This window comes from Rhinolophus sinicus, chromosome 2 (genome assembly GCF_057876585.1).
Source record: "Rhinolophus sinicus isolate RSI-liver-muscle chromosome 2, RSI-T2T, whole genome shotgun sequence".
NCBI lineage: Eukaryota > Metazoa > Chordata > Mammalia > Chiroptera > Rhinolophidae > Rhinolophus > Rhinolophus sinicus.
The window spans coordinates 44169307-44182561 of NC_142502.1; the positions used below are offsets into that span (position 1 = coordinate 44169307).

The 13255-nt window shown below is 39.5% G+C and overlaps 1 long non-coding RNA gene across 1 annotated transcript; it reads left to right on the plus strand.

Moving 5' to 3' along the window:
• Positions 1-599: 599 nt before the first annotated feature.
• Positions 600-9989, plus strand: LOC141571892 (uncharacterized). The gene is made up of 3 exons (XR_012496946.2): positions 600-751; positions 6584-6747; positions 8302-9989. It is a non-coding gene; the product is annotated as an uncharacterized LOC141571892 (long non-coding RNA).
• The last annotated feature ends 3266 nt before the right edge of the window (positions 9990-13255 follow it).

A 13255-nucleotide genomic window follows, 5' to 3' on the forward strand; every position in this document is an offset into this window, starting at 1 on the left:
GGCAAAATGCCTAATCTATTGGCTCTCTTGGGGAAAGAGGAGGGGAGATAAGAGGTTTTCCTATCAATGGAATACCAAGATTGACTTTCAGCTAGGAACCCAGCCAATCTATTACTTCTTTCCCATTGTGAAAAAATACTAAAAATGAACACACTAAGCCCTAACGAAACTGTTTAGAGGGGAAAGAAAAATCAAAACCCAAGTGTAGAAAAGCAGACAAGCAGGATCAGTTTGTGGGTTTTCAATCCAAATCCACCTAATTACGCATGAGGCTTGGCTGGCAGCTTGACATCAGCTCGCAGTCCCCAGGCTCCCCGGCTGAACCTGCACAGGGGCCGGTCACAGAGCACCAAATCAACCATGTATAGACAACCCTGGTTTTCTGTCCCTGTGCCCGAAACAGACCCCTCCAAAAATCTAAGTGTACTTTGCTTTTTAGAATTGCTCCTTCAGAAGAATGTCCAAAACCCAGTTACTCTTTGTTCCTGCTTACACACAGCTTATCACTCCCTCCTCCCTGCCCTGGGCCTTATCCTCTTCCTTTTCCCACTGACCCCACCCAGAAAGGACTGTATTTCATTGTCTGTAACTAACTCAGTCATGCTTTCTGCACCCAGGACATTTTAGGAAAAAAAAAAAAATTATAATACTTGGTGGCATTTACAGGAACAGCTGAAAAGAAAGCTTGTGGACTTCACTCTTGCTCTCCTCCCTAAGCAAGTAAAGCCAAGAGGGACTTCCTCCACTTTGGGTAAGTTTTAAGGGGATGCGTCTTCCCTCTGCTTGTTCTCTCTCCCTTACTGCTGTTTCACTCCCAGCCCCACCCACTGTCCACTCCCTCCTCCCCTCTGACTGACCTTCAAGGATGGAAGGTGCTGCTCTACCACAGACTGGGAGTCCAGACACAGGAAGATTCCCAGGCTGTAAATGGTGCCCACGGCCTGCCCCTCCTCTTCCTCTGTGTCAATCAGCCCCTTCGTCTCTGCCAAGCCAGCTGTCTGCACCTGGATGTCTCTGTCATTCTGCTTCCTCCCTCTGCCTGGTCACAGGCCAGGTTGGCATGGTCTTGCCGGGGGTCTATGCAGCCAGCTGGAGCTGGGTGGGGGCGGAGAGAACTCGTGAGGAGCCTCTGGTCCCACCATGCCTAAAGCAGCGGGCCACGCTTTGGCTTCACCTACCTTTTCACCCAGTGTAAACTAATCTTCAGGCTGCCAGGGAGCGTCAGGGTGTGTGCCCTAGCCAAATGAACTGGCCTATTGCAAAGTATTTCTATAAATGAACAATGCAGTTTGACTTTATATGGGTGGGCATATCTGTAGACCAAAGTCGATATTGTTATCACATCTAAATAATGTCTTTAAGACGCAATTATAAATACTCAACAAAAATGGCAGATTTTTTTCAATCCACTTAAGGTTCTGAGACTTCCCAACGTTCATTTAATATCTCATAAGTCTTCACAGAGCCACATTTCCAAGTACCAGATTTACACTGTGGTACACATAGCAGGCTGCCTAAATCTATACCCCCTTATGTTAAGCCTGTTTGGTTACAAGCAACAGAAAACCAAATCTACTGACGTAAGCAGAACAAGGGAATTTTATTGGAAAATACGTGTATAGCTCATAGAATCAAGTGAAGGAAGGAATGAACAAGGTGGTGCTGAGGTCCTGGGCTGCAGGAGGTCACCACCCTCTCCAAATGCATTGCCATATCCCTGTGCATTCGTTTTCTATTGCTGCCATAGCAAATGATCGCCTATGTAGTGGCTGAAAGCAACATGGACTTCGTAGTTAACAGCTCTTTAGGTCAGAGCTCTGACATGACTCAGCTGGGTTCTCTGTTCAGGATCTCCCAAGGTCAAAACCAGAGTCTCAGCTATGCTGAGCTATCTGGAAGCTCTAAGAGAGAGCCCATTTCTAAGCTAATTCAGGTTGTTGGATGAATCCACTTCCTTGTGATTCCAGGAGTGAGTTCCCCACTTCCTGGCTGGAGGGGACTACTGGGGTTTCTTCACACATTATCCCTTCCAGCTTCAAGTCAGCAATGGGGTGTCAAATTCCCTTCTGTCCCACTTCGAATCTCTCCAGCTTCTGCTGCTTTTAAGAGACCAGATGATTAGATGAGGCTCGGTCAGATAATCTCCCTATCTATCTTAAGGTCAACTCTGCCACTTAACATAATAATCATGGAGTGATGTCTTATCATCTCCTCATATTACAGTTTAGGGGAAGTGGATTAGAAATGCTGCCTGCCACACTGGCTCTCAGCTCCATAACTTTTAGTGCTATCTATCTTGTCACACTGAAGGTTCTCAGGAGAAAAATTCAGATTGGTCAGTTTGGGTCAGGCGTCTACCCCATCAATCAGCTGTGAACAGGGGACAAGCTCATATAGAAGAGGGACCAGCACCTGGATCTGAGCAGCTGCACTGAGAGAGGGGAAGATTGTTGGGAGATGGACAAAATCACAAGAGGAATCCTTCTTGAAGAGGGAAATAAGGGAAGAGAGGAGAACCGCTTGCAGCACAGCTGGAAGACAAGTCAGCTAAAGTTAGGTAAAGAGCCAAAGAGGAGCCATGAGCGTGGTGTATGTGTTCATATTTTGTCCTTGTATTTTCCACCTGGGTTAAAAATCTCTGGTGTTGACACTATCAAAACAATAGAACTATAACTTGTTTTAATTAACACTTACATTTCTGAGAGTTGTCTGGTTTTCCTCTGAAGAACTGGAGATTTGTATGCTCCCCTATGTGTCCCTCCGAGGGATAGGGTTTCTAGCAGGCCCCCCAACAATAGGGTTGGTAGACGGCTGTCCAGAACTAAGCAGAAACTCTTTGGATTTATTAAGGTATTTTCACATCCTTTTTGCCACTCCCAAGAAAACCAGGATTTGGGAGGCATCGTCCTTCTGAGTTTGCAGACGTCAAAAGTGAAGTCGCCTGCCAAGAGTAATGGTTCTCTTTGAGGTGATCAACACAACTCTTGGAGAAAAGCCCTCAGGAATATTTGGTAGCTTTTCTTATGGTGATGGTGATAAATGAACAGCCCACTTTTGTATAGAAGCATTCATACTTTTCACAGTAAGAAGACATCACTGAATTATATGCCTTGTTAGACTTCTTTGGGGGGAAAATGTACAGTTGGCAGCATTTGCCAAGTGCCCATTTTGTGCAGAGTTCACTGGGAGAATTGGCGAGAGAGGGAAGAACAAAAGAGACACTGGGAGATAGTGGAGGAAACAGGACCAAAGCAAATCATGCCTGAAACTGTTCTACTTAAAATGAAACAGAGCCACTCCAGAAGAAGTGATACAAACCCTGTAAAATTACAAAGTCAAAATGAAATTATATTTCATTCACTTTAAAAATGTATGTGTCATACTACACGTAGTGGTTAGGATGAGCGCAAATGGAATTACTGCTCCAAGACCTGTGAAATGACTTTCTCTACTCCATTTACCTCTGTTCTCACCACTGATCCGTTCCTGACATAAGCCATTGCTTCTGCCTAGAAGGTAGTCCCTCAGTTTTTAAACTGTGTTCCTTCCTGTCTTTCAAATTCTTCTGAAATGATTTATTCCTTCCACCCTTCCCTCTGCCTACTTATTCTTTATTATCCTCACCTCCCCAGTTACTGAGTACCAACCTCTTGTCACCCAGCAAGAAAAACCATGTACCATCTTATCTTAGGGAAGACACACATAGAACAACTCCACCTGCCCAGGGCTTGGTCCGATCCTGAGAGATGACCAGAGGGGTATTGAAAATGCCTTCATCAATACTGGTGGGAATTCTCTTTTGTTTTTGTTTTGTTTTGTGTTTTGTTTTTGTCAACATGAGAGACAAAAAAAAAAAAAAATCATCTTATGTATTATTAGCTCCTAGTGATTTTACGTGGTGGTCAAGGAATGCAGCCTGAATAACACTTAGGGGAATTTATTGAAGTTTGTGGTCTGCCATATGATCAGATTTATTAAATATTCCATGGACATTGGGAAAGTAAGGGTATACCATTTTCTATACAAAATTTTCTATGTGGCTAGTTAACAAACTTATTTTATTTAAATCCTCTAAATTCATTTTTAAAAACATCTAACTGGATTTGCCAAAGACCTTTTCAAAAATTTTTAATTGTGGTAAAATACACATAAAACTTACCATCTTAACCATTTTTAAGTGTACAGTTCAGTGGTATTAAGTACATTATCACATTGTTGTGCTCACATCACCACCATCCATCCACAGAATACCTCAACTTGAAAAACTGAACTTTGTATTATTTGTTAAACAATAATTCCCCATTCTCCCCTCCTCTAAGCTCCTGTCAATCGTCATTCTGCTTTCTGTCTCTGTGAGTTTGACTACTTTGTGTTCCACATATAGTTGAAATCATACAGATTTATCCTTTTGTGACTGGCTTATTTCATTTAGCATAATGTCCTCAAGGTTCATTCTTATGTAGCATGTGTCAGAATTTCCTTCCTTTTTAAGTCTGAATAATATTCCAGTGTATGTACATACCACATTTTTTTTATCCATCTATCCATCAACGAACACTTGGATATGGGAATAATGCTGATTTGAACATTGGTGCACAAATTCTATTTGAGTCCCTGTTTTTAATTCTTTGGGATATATACCCAGAAATGGAATTGCTGGATCATATGGTAATTCTATGTTTAATTTTTTGAGGAACTACCATACTGTTTTCCACAGCAGCTGTACCATTTTACATTCCCAAAAACAGGGCACAAGTGTTCCAATTGCTCCACATTCACATCACTTATTTTGTTTTTTGGTTTTTTTATAGTTGCCATCCTAATGGATTTGAGTTGGTATCTTATCGTAGCAATCTGTTAAAGACCTTTTTAGAGGTCTATTAAATCTTCCCATTAAAACTGTGGTTTCATTCTTGAATCTAGTAAACAAGAGCTTTATACACTTTGTTTTTGTGTGTGTAAAAGTTAATAACTATCACATATTCATTGTTTTCTGTGCCTTTTGGCCTAGCAAATAAGCCTTATTGCTTGGCAAATTGCTGTTAAATCAATCAAGAGGGGGTTTCACTTTGCTGAGCAATCCCTGGGGCTGGGGCTCTTCCTGTTGTCTTTCATTCTCTACCTCAAAAAGAAATTAAAACTAGCATTCCCTTCCCAGAGGTTGGTACGCACCACTTGAACCCTGTGACAGAAAAATAAGCTAACCACCCTTAAACCATTAGTACCTCTAACTCACACCAGTCTGCTATTTAGATTTCTGCAAGGTAGAAGCCAGAAGTAACCTGCACCCTTTCTTACTCCCCACCTTCACTTGTCAATCAGCCAGTCAATAACTATGAGAACATAACCAGACCTCGTGCCAGGTCCAAGAAATGCAGCTGTGAACAAGATATACACAGTTCCCTCTTTCATAGATCTTACAGTACAGAAGGGAGATGTTAAATAAATAATTGCAAGTAAGGTAAGTCCTACAAAACATATGTTAAGTAGCGTAAAAGAGAAAGGCCTCACCTGGTTGATGAACCAGGGAAACCATCCCTGAGGAAGTGACATTTCGATAGAATACATAAAGGATCAGTCATTCAAGTCAGTTATTGAACAGCTTCATGGTTGGGAGCACAGACTCTGGAGCTGGACTGTCAGGCAGCATTCAAACCCTGCTCTGACACTGGTTTTAGAGCTGGAGGGTTTTAGGTGAGTTATTTAACTTCTCTGTAAATAATGGTTGCCGTAGTTAATTAATACGTGATCTGTTTCTGGCACATAGTAAGTACTCAGTAGGTGTTTATGATTCATTATTCACAAATATGAGTGTTTAATGTGTGTCAGGCCCTGTGCTAGATGCTGAGCATAGAATGATAAAAATAGTCACAGTTATTGCCTTCATAATATTAGAGTCATTGGAATATACCTGGATGGGAAATAGACTTCCAGAAAGATTAAATTTGACATTTTAAAAAATTCTAAAGTCTCCGAAATGCTTCTACGCTTTAGTGCAACAATTACATCTCTGAGAATCTATCCTAAAGAAATAACCATGAATGTGTGCAAGGTTTTAGCTATTTCATATACCGAAAAGTTGAGCACACCTGTGTCCCACAGGAAATTACTTAAATTATGATACAGCACATGTGATAGGATGTCATGCAACCATCAAGATATAGAGAAATTCTATTTGCTGACATGAGATGAAATTCAGTATCACGGATGTGAATACCTTTTGCTAATCAGATACACTAATCCATAGGAAGCAAGAATGGAAGGATTTAAACCAAGGTGGTAACGGTAATTGTCTCTAGGTGAATACCCCAGCTAGGAATCAATAGGAACCGACTCTGGTAAACTTGGTGGGATGGGGAGAATTTACTGGAAAGAGCTGGAGTAACTCAGAGAAAGAAAGGAAGCTAACAACCAGGCTTTGGGTAGGACAGGAACCTGCTGGATCTGGCATCCAGGTAATAGAGATGAGAGAGGACAGCCTCTGCTAAGCTGTGCCATTCGTAAAAGGCAACTCAGTCTCTCTCTCTCTCTCTCTCTCTCTCTCTCTCTCTCTCTCTCTCTCTCCTGTTTTCATCCCACTCAGATCCAGATCTCTAGAAGAGACAGTCTGATTGGCCCAGACGAGGTCATGGGGCATCATGCCTGGCAGTTACAGCCGTTCTGAGTGCTGTGGGAGAGCCACAGTGCCCAGAGCAAGAAGCAGGGGAAAGGTGAAATCAACAGATAATCACTATAATGGGATTTCAGGTATAGTACTTCCCTTTTTATTTTCTTTATCTGTAGTTTTTTAATTCTTCTGTCATAGACAGATATTGCTTTTGTAACAAAGAAAAAAAATTTTTAATGTAATTCCGGAAACCTCAGAATGCAAACAACTTGCCAAGTTCCCAAATGGGCTCTTCCACAACCTGTTTTCTTTTATATCCCCTTGCTACACATCTTCTACAAAAAATCCCTTCCCGATAACCCCACACCCACCCACGTACCTACTTATCCACATGAATTATTTTTATGTGCTTATTTATTAACATAATAATACAATGAACACAGAACACTACAAATAGACACATAAAACACCATTTCAACAATATAATAACAAATAAATTCTGGAACTCATTACTTAGTGCTAGAGCAGAATTTTGCAAAATAATCACTAAAGACAATAGGAAGCATTTACTATGTACTTTCTGTACGTCAGACACTAGACTGAATCCTTCATTTACATTATGTCACTTTAACGTAATATACACTGTTTAATGAAGCAACAGTTCCCTTCTCCAACGTAGCATTCTTGCTAGATTCCATCTTTTCTGAAAAATAGATTCTTCCTCTTCCAAGAACCTCAAGGCATTCCATTCTTAACACGTACTCCATTTAAATTCTCTCAGCATTTCTAAGTGGAAAACATGAGATTGGATATTACTCATCTTCTTGTAGAGTTGAGGAAGCTACAGAAATGTAATTATCTCAAAAGTGTACAGCTATCAGTGGTATCTGAACATCTCTCCATTTATTGAGCTGAAGGCATTGAGAGAACAATTATTTTATTTAATAGACATATTTTGTGGTCCTACTTTGTATTAGGCGTTGGTGCAGAAAATCAAAGACTGATTCACTCATGTCCATCCATACTGGGTACCAAGGCTGTGCCTGTTACCAGAAACAAGATGGACACAGTTCCAATCCCCACAGTGCAGAGGTCTTATCTGTAATTAGGGAGTTTACAGTCAGAGGGTACAAAGGGGAACATCTGTAAGTGAGGCATGTGGCTTAAGAAATAGAAGTGAAAGTTATGTTTGAGGAATTAGAAATGTGCGTGAAAATACTGAAGTGAGAACAAAAATGGTGTAAATACGTGTAGTCCAAAGAATCTCTTGGGAGAGGGTGAAAGTTGCACATTGAATATGAGAAAATGAGGAAGCAGAGTTCATAAGAAGAGATAATAACCTAAGAATATCACAGGCCACCTGAGAGGAGCAGTGCCTTCAGTGGAGGGACAGCCACTTCAACGCAAACTTACAGGGAGAGAGAAGGAAATAAAAACCTAACCTTATCCCTCTACCTCCGCTGATCCACTACCAGATCTCCCACTGGTTATGCCAAGGAGGGAGGGTGTCTATTGATACAATCTAGATGGGTCAGTTTCCTGGGCTGAGAGTAGGGAGGAGGAGGGTGGACAGTGAATCTGAACAGTGAACAGAAAGAAGATAGATATCCAACACTTCTGGTTATGCTGCCAATTTGTGGTCCTTAACAGAGTCCTTTGGCCTCTTTTGACATCAATTTCTTTACCTTCCACAGAAGACCTGTATGAAGAAAGAAGAGTCATGGGTCTGAATTAGACTTGTATTAAGAATCAGGGGAGATTTCCTTCCACCATCTACGAAGAGGCATTCTTTTCCACCACCTGAGGCATATTTGGTGTTAAACCTGCTGGATAGGAACACTCGTGACTGGTGCATGGAAGAGTCTATGATAAATGACCAAAATGCCTGTGGACTGAAGCTCTGGGAATCTTAACCTTGTTGTGCATCTCAGTGGAGTCAGCCCCCCTCTGGCTGCAGCAGCCAGTAATCAGAGGTAGACACAGAAGGACATATATCTCTTTTAAATGTAAATGTTATTTTAATACATAATAATTGAGGATCAAGGAGATGAAAGGGGAAGGGGAGATTAGCACTACCACTATTGAAAGTGACCTCCACCAGCTCCTCTAAAGATGCTATGTAGTAATTACTACTGGGAAGACAGGTAAGATGCCAGCTGTCTGGCCCACGAGCAGACAGGGCTGAGTAAAGGGACTGCTGTTTTCATGGTCTGCTACTGTCCAGTACAAAGCACAGTTCATTCAGCAATACTGAGTGTTTACTGGGATTGGTGTGCACATTAATTGAAGAGGACTAGAACTTACCACTGTAAAGAGTGAGCAGGGTTGTTTTCCCTATCCAAACCTATGAGACATCTTGGTTCATTTTATCCATGAATTCCAAGATACTTGCAGGTTTGCATGCTTTGACTTCTTGGCCTGAACAGATGGAAGAGGGGACATGGTGAGGATGTCAAGCATCGGGCACTGGAATCAGGGTACCTGGTTCTGTTCCTCACGTCGAGTGACCTTAGCAAGTTACTTAACTTTCCTGCAGCTTAGTTCCTCATCAATAAAATGAGGATGATGCCTTCTCATGGGACTGTTATGAGGATGAAAGTATTCAATAGAGAGCTAATAAAGCTCATAAAGGTAGAACTGTACCTAATATATAAGAAGTGCTATTTGTGTCTAATTAAATAACTATGTCAATGGGAGGGGAAAAAATAAAATCCAGCAACCCTCTAACTTAAACCTCTGGTGGATGGCACAGGTGCCTAAATAAAATGGAAAAAACAAAGGTAATTTCTATTGGGTTTAAGCAAGTTTCCAAGTAAATTCGAAAGGGGATTTGCTTTTTTAAAAATTTTTTTCAAATTTTTTTTACAGATGTTAAGAAGTATTTTGCCTATGGTTTTCATCTATTACAATTGTTATACATTTATATTTGAATGTAAATAGATATGCACACATATGGGCCAAAGTTCTCCAAGTGCATTATCTACTCTGTGGAGTGTCATTCACTTGTCATGGAAGGAAAAATAAATCTGAAAACACCTTAGGGTTTTGGTTCTAGGCCTTTTTCAGGAGACCTCAAATGAACCTAACTTTGGAATATGTTTCACCATTTAGATGTGAGGTGATATCTCAGAGTTTTATGATGGTCAGATGAGTTAACACAAGCAGAGCACTTAGAACGGTGTTTGGGACATGGTGTACACTCAAAAAGTGTTAGCTATCTTTCATTATTATCTCTGAAGTCCCTTCCAGGTTAAATGGTGGGAGGGCACCTATTCCTTGCTCACAAAGGAAAGGACTGATGGGAGACATCAGCTCAATGGGCAGGTCTTCCAGGGCTGAGAAAACAAAGACTACTACCGTGTTTCCCCGAAAATAAGACCTAGCCAGATGATCAGCTCTAATGCGTCTTTTGGAGCAAAAATTAATATAAGACTTGGTCTTATTTTACTATAATATAAGACCAAGTCATAATAATGATATGATATGATATGATATGATATGATATGATATGATATGACAATATAATAATATAATATAATATAATATAATATAATATAATATAATATAATATAATATAATATAATATATACTGGGTCTTATATTAATTTTGCTTTAAAGGACGCATTAGAGCTGCTTGTTGGCTAGGTCTTATTTTCGGGGAAATGTGGTATAACCATGGGAAATACACACACAAGATCTGCTAGTGAGGAGCTTGCTGGCATATCCCTGGATCCCACCACCGTACCTGGGCCCCTCACATGGGTGCTGCAGCTCTGGGCTTGGTTGGGTACCCCTGCCTCTGCTGAGTGAAAGTTTCCTTCATGAATGTCTCTAGAAGAGCCAACATAATGACCCCTGTGCTCTATGAGTGTTTAGCCCCACCCAAATCACATGACATGCTCAGGTTTGCAATTCCAAAAAGAACTGATCAAACAGAAATAGTCTCTGTTGATAGAAGCAGTCACATTATAAAAAGCTTGAGGGGTCAGAATCATTTACTTTATGATTTCTCATTTGTTGAGCCCTTTATCTAAAACTAGCCTTGTCATGTCCGTCTTTCTAAGAGAAACTTGGTTGCTGCAATAAATGCTGGCAGCTGTCTTTAAAAAAAAAAAACTTCCTGATTATCATTCTTGGCCATCTGAAATTTCTGCATTGCAATTTTTGTTTTCTGTGGTGTTTTGCCCTGCATTACTTTACTGCATTTAAATATATGCACTGTTACTCACTTAAACTAGTTGGTGTATTGCTCTTTTTTAAAAAGTGTCTTGAAGGTTCATCTTTTCTCTCTCTCTCTCTCTCTCTCTCTCTCTCTCTCTCTCTCTCTCTCTCTCTCTCTTTTCTGTTAAACCAATCAACCTCTTCTTCAATTTTTGTTGCCTGGAAGTCTTTGGGAAATAGATAATAATTTCAGTGTCAGTCAGGCTTAACCAGAAATATACTCATCCCCCCACCCTTGATACAGGACACTAAGAGGAAAATTACCTGTTTCAAACTTCGCACAGATTAAAATGAGGGACTACTCCCTGAGAATTCATGCTACAATCTGATTCTCACCTAGATTTTTAACCCCAATTCACACTACCAAGGTAGTCTGATGATCCTTAAACTGAAACTGAAGCAAGAGGTTATTAAAATAACCAAGAAAATTAAAATAAATAAATAGAATTTCTCAAAATAAAAGTATAATAACTGAAATTGTAAATTCAATGGATAGGGTTAATAGCAGAAAAGAGAAAGTTAAAGAGAGAATTAGAGAACTGGAAGCAAAATAAATTATCTAGAATGAAGCTCAGGGATATAAAGAGATGGAAAATACAGAAAAAAAAGGTTGAGTATGGAAAATACAGTAATAATGTCTAACATATATGTAATCAAAAGGAGAATGAAAAAGAGATTGATTGACAATGGTGGGACAGGTAATATTTGAAGAGAAAATAGCTGAGGGTTTTCAGAATTAATAAAATACACTACTTATTCAAGAGCCCCAATGAAACCTAGGCAGAATAAATAAAAAACATGCACTTAGAAATAAACACTGAAACTACAGAACACCAAATTTAATTAGTTAAATATATATGTTAAAGTTTCCAGGGTAAGTGCCAAAATAATAGAAATACAGTGTTTAGCTTCCAAATTCATAGGGGGAGAATGGATGAGAAAAAAAAAAAAATCAATCTAAAAGAAGGCAAGAAAGAAGAGAAAAAGAAACATAGAAAAAAAGAGACACTATAAAGTATATAAGATTAATAAGTCCAAGTATATCAATAATTATATTAAATCAAATGTTTCAATAAAAAGACAAAAGTAGTCAGACCCAATTTTTAAAAATCTAAGAAGAGATGCCTCTAAAATATAAGCATACAAAAATGTCGAAAGCAAAGGAATGAAAATGTATGCCAGGCAAATTATAATCAAAAGAAAGCTGTGCTGTTCACATCACCAAAATATTCATGAAGGCAAAAGCACAATTAAATATGAAGAAAAGCACTGTATAGTAAAAAAGGTTAAGTTCACCTAGAACTATAACAATTCTAAATGTATACCTAATAATACTATCTTAAAGTATACAAAGAAAAATTGATAGAATTACATGGAAAAATAGACACATTTACAGTCATTGTAGGAGATTTTAACACAATTCTCTCAGTACTCAATAGATCAAGCAAACAAATAATTTAATAAACACATATAAGATTTGAACAAGCAATTGGGAAACCCACACATAGAACACTGAACCCAATAGCTGTCTTTTTAAGTGCACAGGAGGAGTAGTTACAAAATTGAACACATAATAGGCCGTTAAAGAAGTCTCATGAAATTTCAAAGGACTGAAACCATCCAAACCATATTCACAGACAATTCCCTTCCTCTTGAGTGTGGACTGGATTTAATGACTCATTTCTAAAAAACAGGGGGGGAAAAGCAAAAGTGATGGTGTGAGTCTTTGAAGACTAGGTCACATAAGGCACTGCGACATCCTGTGTTCTCTCTGGAGTAAGCCAGCTGCCATGTTGTAAGGATACCTGAGAAGCCCTATGGAGAGGCACACATGGTAAGGAATGGAGGCCTCCAGCCAACAGCCGAGTGGATAAACCCTGAGAACAGACCCTTCAGATGACTGCAGTCTTGGCTGACATCTTGACTGCAACACCCTGAAAGACTCTGAGCCAGAACCACCCAGCTAAGATGCGTCTAGATTCCTGACACATGGAAACTGTGTGAGACAATGCTTGTTGTTTTAAGCTGCTAAATGTGGGGAAACTTGTTGCATAGCAATAGATAATACAATAGGTTAAAGGCAGATACAAACACAAATTACAGAATAAAAACATAGAGAATAAGGTGCTAAACTATATACTACAGGCAACAAGACTGTGCACAATGAGATGATAATTCTAAAGTACAGAAAACAAGCTGGAGAAGAAAGACATCAAGTTTCCAAAAAGAAAGTAGAGTTGGAACTCAGTGCTTTATTTATCTACACAACAACAAAAATAATTTGAGTACCAAATATGTGCTATATACCGAGCTAGCAAATTGAGCTACAAAAACAAATGTCTTAGCAATGATTTCTGTCCTCAAAAAAATGTAGTTTAACAGAGAGTAAACAAAAGAACTACAGCGTGGGTAATAAGTGCTCTTTGA